We start from the raw sequence: 12,842 nt of genomic DNA, 5'->3' as shown, positions 1-12,842 counted from the left end.
ACAACAATAAGCTCAATGGCAGAGGCTATGGCTCAAGAATTGTTCTCTTGAGCAAGCACAGAGACAAAATGAAAGAGGGGGCAACTTGTTTACCAACTGGGGTGATACTTACAGATTCCTCGAGGCTGGGATTGACCAATGGGCACTCTCATAAACAACTGGCTTCAGCCTATAGAAAGTGTGAAGTTAGAATTATGCCCATACTTGGTATGTGCACGAGCACTGCATGCGCTGGGTGCGTGCTGGCCTGGCTAATGCCTTGGCTTTTGTCTTCCTCCTGAAGGAGGGGGTACTGGTCCACATGCTGGGACAAAATTCAATATTTGGGCATAATGTGCCTTCACCACAAGAATAAACTAGGTTGGAAGAGACCCTCAAGATCATCATGTCCAACCAATCATCCAACACCACCTAATCAACTAAACCATGCAACCAAGCACCCTATCAAGTCTCCTCCTGAACACCTCCAGTGATGGCGACTCCACCACCTCCTTGGGCAGCCCATTTCAGTGGGCAATCACTCTTTCTGTGTAGAACTTCCTCCTAACCTCCAGCCTAAACCTCCACTGGCGCAGCCTGAGACTGTGTCCTCTTGTTCTGGTACTGATTGCCTGGGAGAAGAAACTAACCTCTGCCTGTCTACAACCTCTTTTAAGGTAGTTGTAGAGAGCAATGAGGTCACCTCTGAGTCTCCTCTTCTCCAGGCTAAGCAATCCCAGCTCCCTCAGTCTCTTCTCATAGGGCTTGTGTTCCAAGCCCCTCACCAACTTTGTTGCCCTTTTCTGGACACGTTCCAGCAAGTCAACATCCTTCCTAAACTGAGGGGCCCAGGACTGGGCACAGTACTTGAGGTGCGGCCTAACCAGTGCAGTGTACAGGGGCAGAATGACTTCCCTGCTCCTGCTGGCCACACTGTTCCTGATGCAGGCCAGGACACCACATATAAAGTACATGAATGTGCACAAGTCCATGGGCCCTGATGATATAAATCCACTGGCCCTAAGGGAACCAGAAGATGTAGTTGTCAAACCACTGTCCATCACAGTTGAAAAGTCATGGCAATCTAGTGAAGTCCCTGCTGACAGGAAACAGGAAAACATTACCCCATCTTCTAAAATGGAAAGAAGGAAGATCCCAGGAAATATAGACCAGTCAGTCTCACTTCTGTGCCTGGCAAGGTCATGGTCAGATCCAACTAAAGACTTTGCTAAGGCATACCGAAAATAAAGAAGAGGATATTGGTGGTAACTAACGTGGCTTCACCAAAGGCAAATTATGCCTGAAGAACTCGGTGCCTTTCTATGATGGATTTACACCAGAGCATAAAAGGAAATTAACTGATGTTGTCTACCCTGGACTTGTGTAAAGTGTTTGACACTGTCCCACAGGACATCCTGGTCACTGGATTGGAAAAACATGGACTTGAGGGGTGGCCTACTCACTGGATAAGGAATTGGCTGGATGTCATTCAACAAGTCCAGGTGCTGGGTGCTGCACTTTGGCCATGGCAACCCCATGCAGAGCTACAGGCTGGGGTCAGAGTGGCTGGAGAGCTCCCAAACAGAGAGGCATCTGGGGGTGCTGATTGACAGCCAGCTAAACATGAGCCAGCAGTGTGCCCAGGTGGCCAAGAAAGCCAACATCATCCTGGCCTGCATTAGGAATAGTGTGGCCAGCAGGAGCAGGGAAGTCATTGTGCCCTTGTACTCTGCATTGGTTAGGCCACACCTTGAGTCCTGTGTCCAGTTCTGGGCCCCTCAGTTTAAGAAGGACATTGAGACACTTGAATGTTTCCAGAGAAAGGCAACAAGGCTGGTGAGAGGCCTTGAGCACAAGCCCTATGAGGAGAGGCTGAGGGAGCTGGGATTGTTTAGCCTGGAGAAGAGGAGGCTCAGGGGTGACCTCATTGCTCTCTACAACTACCTGAAAGGTGGTTGTAGCCAGGAAGGGGTTGGTCTCTTCTCCCAGGCAACCAGCACCAGAACAAGGGGACACAGTCTCAAGCTGCAGCAGAGGAAGTTTAGGCTCGAGGTGAGGTGAAAGTTCTTCACCGAGAGAGTCATTAGTCATTGGAATGTGCTGCCCAGGGAGGTGGTGGAGTCCCCATCCCTGGAGGTGTTCAATGGGGGATTGGACGTGGCACTTGGTGCCATGGTCTAGTCATGAGGTCTGTGGTGACAGGTGGGACTCGATGATCTTTGAGGTCTCTTCCAACCTTAGTTATACTGTGATACTGTGACCACATCAGAAATTTGCTGTCAAGAGCTCAATGTCCAAATGGAGAGCAGTGACAAGTGGCATCCCTCAGGGGTCAGCACTGGGACCAGTATTGTTAATGTCTTTGTCAGAGATATGGACAGTGGAATTGAGTGCACCCTCAGTAAGTCTGCAGATGGCACCAAGCCCACCAGAGGGACTTGGACATCCTTGAGAAATGGGCCCCAAGCCAAACTCATGAAGTTCAACAGGGCAAAGAGCTACACCTGGATTGGGACAATCCCAAGCACAAACACAGGCTGGGTGAAGAATGGCTCAAGGCCAGTCTTGAGGAGAAGGACTTGGATATGTCAATTGATAAAAAACTTATCATAAGGCAGTAATGTGAGCTTGCTGCCCAAAACACCAACTGTATACTGAGCTGCATCTAAAGAACTGTTACCAGCAAGGTGAAGAAACTGATTCTGCCCGTCTGCTTTCATGAGACCCCACCTGGAGTACTGCATCTACTTTTGATGCCCCCAGCATAAGGACTTGAAACTGTTGGAGCAGGATCAGAGAAGGGCCATGAAGATGATCAGTGGGCTGGAGCACCTCCCCTATGGGGACAGGTTTACAAGAGTTCTGTTGAGCCTGGAAAACAGAAAGCTCTGGGGAGACCTGAAAGGGACCTACAAGAAAGCTAGGAAGGGATTTTTTTACAAGGGCTTGCTGTAATAGGATAAGAGGGAATGGATTGAAGCTTGAGAAGGGTAGATTTAAAGTAGATATTAGAAAGAAATTCTTTATGGTGAGTGTGGTGAGACACTGGAACAGACTGCCCATGGTGGTTGTGGATGCCCCCTCTCTGTAGGTGTTTAAGGCCATTTTGGGTGAGGGCTTGTGCAAACTGGTCTAGTGGAAAGTGTTCCTGCCCATGACAAGGGGTTTGGAACTAGATAATATTTAAATTCTTTTCCAACGCAAACCATTATTTGAGTTCCATAAATCTATGAATATACGGAAAAACTTGCTACAATAGGAGTTGTAACTCATTATTTTCATTTGAACAGTTCATGAGAAGCTTGTTTACCTCTGTGAGCTGTGAGATAGCAGGATAATAATTTATTGTCCCAAAGCCATCATTTCTTTCTCATATTTTTCCCCAGGTTGTCCTTTTTTAAGGAACTAAGGCTCAGACTAGCTCTTTACAGAGTTTTTATATTTTGTGTCCTGTGGATTAGATAGTTAATAGCACCTTGCTTGCACTGCTTATGGATGCATAAGAGTCCAAAGCAATTAGTGGATGAAGGAAAGTCTGTGGATGTTTTTCATCTGGACTTTAGTAAAGACTTTGACACTTTCCCACAGCATACTGCTGGAGAAACTGGCTGCTTATGGCTTGGATAGGTAGATGATTCACTGGGTTAATAACTGGCTGGATGTCTGGGCTCAGAGTGGTGGTGAATGGAGTTAAATCCAGCTGGCAGCCAGCCAGTAGTGGTGTTCCCCAGGGCTCAGTACTAGAGCCAATTCTCATTAATATCTTTATAAATTATCTGGACAAGAGAATTGAGTGCAACTTCAGTAGGTTTGCAGATGACACTAAATTGGCTTGAAGATAGGAAGTCTGCAAAGAGATCTGGACTGGCTGGATCAGTGGGCCAAGGTCAATTGCATGATGTTTAACAAAGCCAAGTGTCAGGTCACAACAATCTCATGCAATGCTACAGGCTTGGGGCAATGCTGCTGGAAAAGACATGAAGAAAAGGACATGGGGGTAGTTGACAGTTGTCTGAACATGAGCCAGCACTGTGCTCAGGTGGTGTAGTGGTTTGAGCCTTAACTGGGAGTTAAAAGTTCAAATGGGGAAAAGGCTCAGAATCTCTTCCCCACTCTCCCCCCTCCTCCCTCCAAACAGAGAGGGGAAAAAAAAAAAAAAAGGGTAAGGAGCAAATCCACTAAACAACAATCTGGAGTCAGCTTGGAAGTAGAGAGGCGAATAATTTTTCTTTAAAGTTCACAAGGGCAAGGAACAAGAATGGATGGGAGGGGGACAGAAAAGAATAATACAAACCAGTCTTTCTCTGAGGAGGCATGGAGGCAGCAGGGAAAAGGATCAGGTCCGGTCATGTGGCTGAGGAGCAGGAGGGCAGCTGCAGTAGCTCTCATCCAGCAGAGGCAGGAGCCAAAAGGAGACCCAACAGCTCTGATGTCCTGCTTTTTATACCCTAGCTGGGCAGGGAGGGGGGAGTGGAACAGACTCAGCTTTCCCAGGGGAAACGCCCTGCAGGGAGGGTCAAGTACCCACAAGCCCTCCACCCTGCTTTGTTTCTTTTGTTTTCAGAAAAAGGCGTTAACCCACCATAGGTGGTCAAGAAGCCCAGTAGCATCCTGGTCTATATCAGGAACAATTTTTCCAGAAGGAGTAGAGAAGTGATCATGCCCCTGTGCTCATCATTGTTGAGACTACACCCTGAGTACTGTGTTAAGTTTTGGGCCCCTCACGTTAAGAAAGACATTGAGTTACTGGAGTAGAGAAGGGCAACATATTGGTGAAAGGTCTAAAGAACAAACTTTACAAGGAAGTGCTCAAGGAACGGGGGTTGTTTAGTTTGGAGAACAGAAAGCCAAGGGGAGACCTTATTGTTCTCTACAATCACCTGAAAATAGATTGTAGTGAGGTAGGGATTGATCAGGTGAGAGAACAAGAGGAAATGGCCTGAAATTGGGGCAGGGGATGTTTGGACTGGATATTAAGAAAAATCTTAGTGGAAAGAGTGGTCAGGCATAAGAAGAGGTTGCTCAGGGAGGTAGTAGAGTCACTGTCCCTGGAGGTGTTCAAGAAATGTGTGGTTCTGGCACATCTGGCACATCTGGGATGTGGTTTAATGGATATGGTGGTGTTAGGTTTATGGTTGGATTCAATTCTCTTAGAGGTCTTTTCCAATCAAAACAATTCTATGATTCTGTGATTCTACGAAAGCTGGACTCCTGTCCTCTACGAAAGCTGGACTCCTGTCCTGGAACTAGGGTAGAAAGAAAGAAAGAAAGAAAGGGCTTGCTCAGTGGTGGGCATGGTGGCTGCTCAGCTTCTCAGCTTTTGTTACCAGTATGTTTGCATACTTAAAAATATCAATTTCTGTATTCAGATGTCTGCAAATGTGAGTGCCACATGCAGATCTCTTGCTCTTCAGACTTCAAAAATTGATTTTGATAGGCGTTTTCTAGCCATTTGAGATCCTCCATACTGAGAATAGGAAGCCTGGCAGCTGTTAGTAGCAACGAATATGAATTATAATCAGAGCTGATAATCAGCTGTCATAAAAAAAAAAAAAAAAATTGCTCAAAAATACTAGAAGCATGACTAGTTTGACATAGTATGTAAGGCTATTGTTTTCTTTTTGCTGAATTTATTCAACTTTATGCTATATTTTTAGCGGCACATGCAAAGAATAAAGAATGGAAGGGAAAGGGAAAGCTTGGAAAAAGGAAGGAAAACAAAACCATATACAAATTTCTCTCTTATCTGCAGTAAACTGTGTGCAAAAAAAATCTTAGTATTAAATTACTTTTCAATTTTGTAGAAGTATGATCTTCTATTCATTCCAGTGACATGTCCCTGTGTTTACCTGTGTGACATGACGTGATGATAATCCAAAATTTTGGGCTACTTTTTGTCCTTTGACACAAGTCAACCTCTTTCTTAATTGCAGTCATGTCATTGTTGTATGGAAAGCCCTTTTAAAAATGTTTACTTGTATGTCATTAAATGTAGTGGTCTAGAACTTCTGAGTTACAAGTTTTCATTATATATAAAGAAACTGGTTTAGTTTCTTACCTATTTTAGCTGTATTTCCATCCCTGAAAAATCTGGCTATATGTCTCTGTAGTGGTTTGAGTCTTAACTGGATTTTAAGAGCTCAAATGGTAGCAAACGAAGAATTCCTCCCCTGCTGCCCCTCATTTTCCCTGATAAGGAAAAAAGAGAGAAAGAAAGAAAAAAAAAAAGGAGGGAGGGGAAAAGAGAAGGAGATAAATCTACCGAAAAATAATCTGGAGTCGGTTTCGAAGTAGGAGAAGTAAATTTTTAGACAGTATATATATAAATAGCAGTAACAGGGAGGATTTACAAGGGTAAGGAATAATGACGAATAGGAAAATGTGCAAAACCAAATTTGGATGGACTTATATCTCACTTGATGTATGTGGATTTCAGTCATTTAGAGAAGGATGAATGCAGCAGGGAGAAGACCAGGCCCAACCACATGGCAGAACCAGGAGGCTAGCAGCAGCTGTTGGTCCTTTTGAATAGGCAAGGCAGGAGCAGAGAGCAAATGGCCACAGTCTTCCTTTTTATAGGCTTGCTGGACAGGAAGGGGGAGTGGAATAGACCACCTTTGACCCAGGGGACACCTCCTCCTAGGAGGGGGAAAAACCAAGTACCTTTCTGTTCACTTGGATCAGGTCCCCTGAGGAAGTAGGGCTCTTGCAGTTCTCCCCAGGATGGGTGTAACTCAGCACACTCTCCTTTCTTTATCATGCTTCTTCCATTTATACATATTCACATCAACTGAGAGGATGCCCAGCAATCTGTAAATACTATTTTTCATTTAATTATCTTCAAATACCTACTTCAGGGTAGTCATGCTGATATTTCTGTACGATCTTCTCGCAAGCTTGGCTGTTAATATTACATTGTAGATCAGCACATGATTTTCCTTTTGAATAACTCCATTTCATTGAGGATTGCACAAATATATAAATTGATAATGACGAGGTTTTTAGAGTTAGCCAGCTGTTGGAAAAAGTTTAATATGTTTGGCTGCCTGGGGATACTATTCCCATTCAAGTCTGTCAGATGTCATCTGTCTCAGCAGAAGACATTGCCCATATAGCAGGTTTTTTCTATCTTTGACATTTCCCTAAAGATGGAAAAGAAGGGACTGTCCCATCACCAAACACATGATTTAGATATATGATTGTAAGAATCACAATAAATTAGATTTTTCATTTAATTTTATTCTAAGCACAGTCTTGTTCCAAAATGTCGTGACTCTGGCATTAGATGAATTAAGGTAGATGTACAGATCATTTCAGTAATATACTCAGAAAAAGAAAAATACTTGGCTTTAGTGATGCAACAGCTAAATATGCTTAAATTTGCCTTCTAATTGTGCCATCCAGGTGTTTGTCCACTTAAAGACTGCTCTGATGACTGCAATAGAGTGGTTAATTTACTGAAGTGCAAGAATACTAAATAAGTCTCTTTAGTTAAGAGCTCCATTTCCTTGAATCTTGTGGTTGTTTTGTTGCTTGTTGCTGTTTTGTTGGTTTTTTGCTTCGTTATAAAAGATGGCCTTTTACAAATGCTTTTCAGTCAGTTAACACACTGAGTGTGTATACTGCTACACAGAACATGCACCTTGAACAACATTGCAGGGAATGTGCAAAGGACCAGCTTATTTGGTTAATGGATCAAAGTTTTCAAGTAAGGAAGACTCCAGGTTAGTACTCTCTGTGAATGAAAAAACTCATGGTCACATATAAGCACATTTCTTGGAGTAAAATGTTGTGTTAAAAAAACTGCAGAAAATTGTTTTTTCACAATCATGGTAGGTAGATGGAGTGTATGAATGTCTTTTTCAAAAGTGTATTAAATCACACTTAGAAAGTAAGATAAGAGTAGAATGTCTGAACAATAGAAAAACACAGGCAAAAACCAAAAGCAGCAACAAACCAACCAACAAAAAACCCCAAAACAACAACCCCCAAAGCAGCAAAAACAAACAAAAAAATCAAACCAGGGGGTTAATGAGGTAATAATAAGTAGGGATTTAAAATTAAGAGGATGACAGGCAGCACAGTCACCTTCACTGCCTCAAGTCCCCCAGGGATCAGTGCTGGGCCCCGTCCTCTTTAACATCTACATTGATGATCTGGATGAGGGGGTCGAGTCAGTCATCAGCAAGTTTACAGATGACACCAAGTTAGGAGCAGATGTTAGTCAGTTAGACGGTAGAAAGGCTCTGCAGAGGGACCTCGACAGACTGGACAGATGGGCAGTGTCCAATGGGATGGCATTTAACAAGTCCAAGTGCTGAGTGCTGCACTTTGGCTACGGCAATACCATGCAGAGCTACAGGCTGGGGTCAGAGTGGCTGGAGAGCTGCCCAAACAGAGAGGGACCTGGGTGTGTTGATTGACAGCCACCTGAATATGAGCCAACAGTGTGCCCAGGTGGCCAAGAGGGCCAATGGCATCCTGGCCTGCATTAGGAATAGTGTGGCCAGCAGGAGCAGGGAAGTCATTGTGCCCCTGTACTCTGCATTGGTTAGGCTGCACCTTGAGTCCTGTGTCCAGTTCTGGGCCCCTCAGTTTAAGAAGGACATTGAGACACTTGAACGTGTCCAGAGAAGGGCAACAAGGCTGGTGAGAGGCCGTGAACACAAGGCCTATGAGGAGAGGCTGAGGGAGCTGGGATTGTTTAGCCGGAGAAGAGGAGGCTCAGGGGTGACCTCATTGCCCTCTACAACTACCTGAAAGGTGGTTGTGGCCAGGAAGGTGTTGGTCTCTTCTCCCAGGCAACCAGCATCAGAACAAGAGGACACAGTCTCAAGCTGCACCAGGGGAAGTTTAGACTCGAGGTGAGGAGAAAGTTCTTCACTGAGCGAGTCATTCGTCATTGGAATGTGCTGCCCAGGGAGGTGGTTGAGTCGCCGTCCCTGGAGGTGTTCAAGAGGAGATTGGACGTGGCACTTGGTGCCATGGTCTAGTCATGGGGTCTGTGTTGATAGGTTGGACTCAATAATCCTCGAGGTCCTTTCCAACCAAAGTTATACTGTGATACTGTGAAGTCTGACCCTTAGAGTGTGCATTGATTGTTCCTTCCTATCAGAGTATCAAACATCACGGTATTCAAGTCAGATCAAAGATGGTTATATTGTCTTTGAAGCATTCTTGCTAATTATTATTTCAAGGTAATCTGGTCTTTTAAGATGGCCGCTTAAAGCTTTTCTCTTTAAAGTTAAAATTCTAGACAATTACACTGATGGGTGGACCAGGTCCATTAATTTAATCAGTTTGCTATTCTAAAAATTATCTGTTACAATTTATATTTCTAGGTTGTTAATGTCTGTTAAGGATGCATTAGTCACTGGCTAGCAGGTATGTGACCATTTGAGGCTGTCCCCTTAAGAAAGGGAATATGGTGGACGGATGTAGGTAAACGAAAAGATGGATCTAAACTAATTTCATTGGTAGATTGGGAGGAAGCACATTCTGAACTGGGAGTGCAGGAGGGTATCCTGGGCATTCCGGCACTTTTCTATCAGTCTTGCTTCCCCCTCCCTCAGAAGCAGCAGCTCTCTCTGTTCTGGGCTTTTGGCCAAGGCTTGACCTTGAAAACTGATAAACTGCAAGGCCTGTATTAACTGCTTTCCAATTAACACATAACTGCTTCTAACTTTTTTCTTTTTCTCTCTCTTTCTATCCCGCTCTGGGGAAAGGGGAAGAGAGGGGAGAGCGGAGGTGGGGAACACCCTCAGCAGAGGGGGGAACTCTCATTTCTGTGCTACTTTGTTGTATATTTCTGTATATACTGTAAATATTGTAAATTTGTATATATTTCCCTGTGTTTCCCTGCTTTGTAAATATACAGCTCCACTGCTTTGCTAATTCAGCTGTGAGGTTTTTTTTCCCTTTCCCTTCTATTTTCTTTCCCTTTACTTTACAGGGGGGAGGGAGGAGGCTTTTTGGCCTCACCCTTCCAACCCTACGACACAGGTAGTATAGAGATGCAAGGTTATTGGATCTACTATAGCAGGAGTATTGCAAAGAGCCCAGAGATGGCTAGCAGTAAGTTGAAGGCTACCTGCAGGAGTTGTAAATAGATATTCAGCAAGTGAGGACTTTGTAATCAGTATGTTTTATGAGTCACCTTTTTTTTTCCCCCTTTCTCATCACCCTCTGAAAATCAACCTACACTGTGTCGTCCAGACAGGACTATTTTATCTTGATTTTACAAATGGAAAGATGAAGATGGATGTGGATAACACATTTACCCAAGATCTCACAAGAAATGTTACATTCTCAGATCTTGTACTTGGGCTGTGTCTTCTTGACCAACATTACAACTTTAACTACCTAGTGTCAAGGCAGGTTGTAAGATTCAAGCTGTTCTGTAAAAAGAATGAGCTGGACAAGAAACATATAACTGTACTTTATTAATAGTGTAATTTATGGCTGTTAAAATATTTGTATTTTATTTAGGAGATAAGGGAGCCTGAAGGCAAAGTCATTATGTCAGGCAAATATGGAATAACTAACTGGGGATTTTTATGGATTTATTTTCAAACACTCACAAAATGCTAAATGTGCATTTTAAATTCCATGTGTTTGTGTGCCACATTTCTTGTGCTATATTTCTTCTCCTGTGAGGCATAACAAGAAAGGACAGGATCTGTTTGGGCTTGAGGAACAATATCTGTAGTAAAACAAAACTAATATTTTTTTATTCCACTCTCCTCCCCATCTGTTTATAGGAGGATATAGGTGAAAGATGTGGGTAAATTTGTTGCAAATTTCAGTAGTGCTCTCTTCCCATTAAAAAAACAACAAACAAACAACAAAACAAGCAAACAACAAAAAAAAACCAACACAAAAGAAAACAAACTCCAGACTCTACAAAAACAGCAGATAGAAATACCTAGAAACAAGGTTTTTCTTTCTTTGACAGCTTGGCAGTGTGGGCTAGTTTTTAATCTCTACTGGAGCCTTTTAGCAGAATTACCTTATCTCTAATGGCAGCTGTCACTTTACCTAAACCTACACTCACTGCATTGTATTTTCTGCTTTCTCATTTGTGCTGCTATTCTCATTATACATCCCCAAAGGGCAACAAGCACAGGAAAATAACATCACATAACAATGCAACAGAACATAGTGGAACATAGCATGACATAACAGAACAGAAGGAAGAAGAAAAAAAGATGAGTGGAACAGAAAGGGTTATTTAATCTTTGCAGGAGCTGTTCAGTGAAGCATATTGTTTGGAAATGGCTAATTGCAGTGGCATAGTCCACGTGGCAGGGTTGGTTTGGGTTATTTCTATAAAATGCCAATCTCCCCAGTAATCAGTAGGGTTTTGGTACTTTGTGAAGAGTATGGTACCTGGATAGCAGCATTATCAAATAGATAACATAAACATCCTTTATTCTTTCTTTTTCTGTGTGTTGTTGCCAGTTCAGAGTTTTGGGATTTAAATTGACTTTCCTTGCAGCTTTCTCTGGTAGGCTTTCCTTGTTCAAATCATGATAAGATTTGTTTGTAGAACCAGTGGAAAAAGGAAATAACATATAGGTACTTGTAGGTTGAGAACTCTCATAGGTGCATATACCCTCAATCTTTAACATGAGTAATGTGCTGGAGATATCACAAAACATACAATATAAATCTGTACATATCTGAGTATAGGCAATCAGGTGTGTGGGTCTGATTTTGGGCTGGTTTGTTTTTTTTTTTTTTTTCGTCTGTGTTTATGGAACATGAACTGATGAAAGTTTCTGACTGTTATGATATTAGTGGTGTGAGCAGTTAGTTATCAAATCATGACTACCCTCACAGAAGGAGGAACAATGTTTAATCCCATTGTTCCCTAAGTAAAGAGAGGCTAAAGCTGTACTGTTAATATCCTAACTTGGTTTCATAGATCCATTCTACTTAAATCAGTGCTGAAGCTCCCGCTGGGCTGAGTCATGTGGGATCACACCGAAAGTCCTCTGTCCTCCTATATTAGAAAACACACAAATTAAGTGAAACTAATGTTAGGTCCTTTGAGAGCTGATGCTAACCATATAACAGTGAATTGAAAGTATTTTGCAGCTGATTAGCTCTCATCAGTGAAGGAGGTGTGTCTTTTTTTTTTTTTTTTTTCCTGTGTGCAGAAGTCAAAGTAAGGCTGAGCAAAGAGCAAACTGGAATACTGGATACAGAATACAGAATTAACCAGGTTGGAAAAGACTTTTGAGATCATCAAGTCCAACCTATCACCCAACACCATCTAATCAACTAAACCATGGCACTAAATCCCTCACAAAGTCTCTTTTAAAACAATTACATTGATGGTGACTCCACCACCTCCCTGGACAGCCCATTCCAATGGCAAATCACTCTTTCGGTGAAGAATTTCTTCCTAACATCCAGCCTAAACCTCCCCTCGTGCAGCTTGAGACTGTGTCCTTTTGTTCTGTCACAAGTTGCCTGGGAGAAGAGACCAACCCCCACCTGACTACAAACACCCTTCAGGTAGTTGTAGATGGCAATAAGGTCTCCCCTGAGCCTCCTTTTCTCCAGGTTAAGCAACCCCAGCTCCCACAGCCTCTCCTCATAGGGCTTGTGCTCCAAACGCCTCACCAGCCTTGTTGCCCTTCTCTGGACATGTTTGAGCAACTCAACCCCAAGGATATTACCTTCAATGTCACTAGCAAAGGTTGATTAACATTACAATTTAAATTGTTAAATTGGATTGAGAATATCACCTGCATTGTGTATCTTGTTGGTTCTCATAGTTTCCTCTGTTTTAATTTTCCCCCCCCTGTATGGCATAGGTGAAGATCACACAAAGAGAAGTAGCTTTGACCTTTACT

Source organism: Melanerpes formicivorus, unplaced genomic scaffold (genome assembly GCF_026170545.1).
Source record: "Melanerpes formicivorus ecotype bairdi unplaced genomic scaffold, bMelFor1.0.p_v2 SCAF_1, whole genome shotgun sequence".
NCBI classification, from domain to species: domain Eukaryota; kingdom Metazoa; phylum Chordata; class Aves; order Piciformes; family Picidae; genus Melanerpes; species Melanerpes formicivorus.
This window is presented reverse-complemented; position numbering follows the sequence as displayed.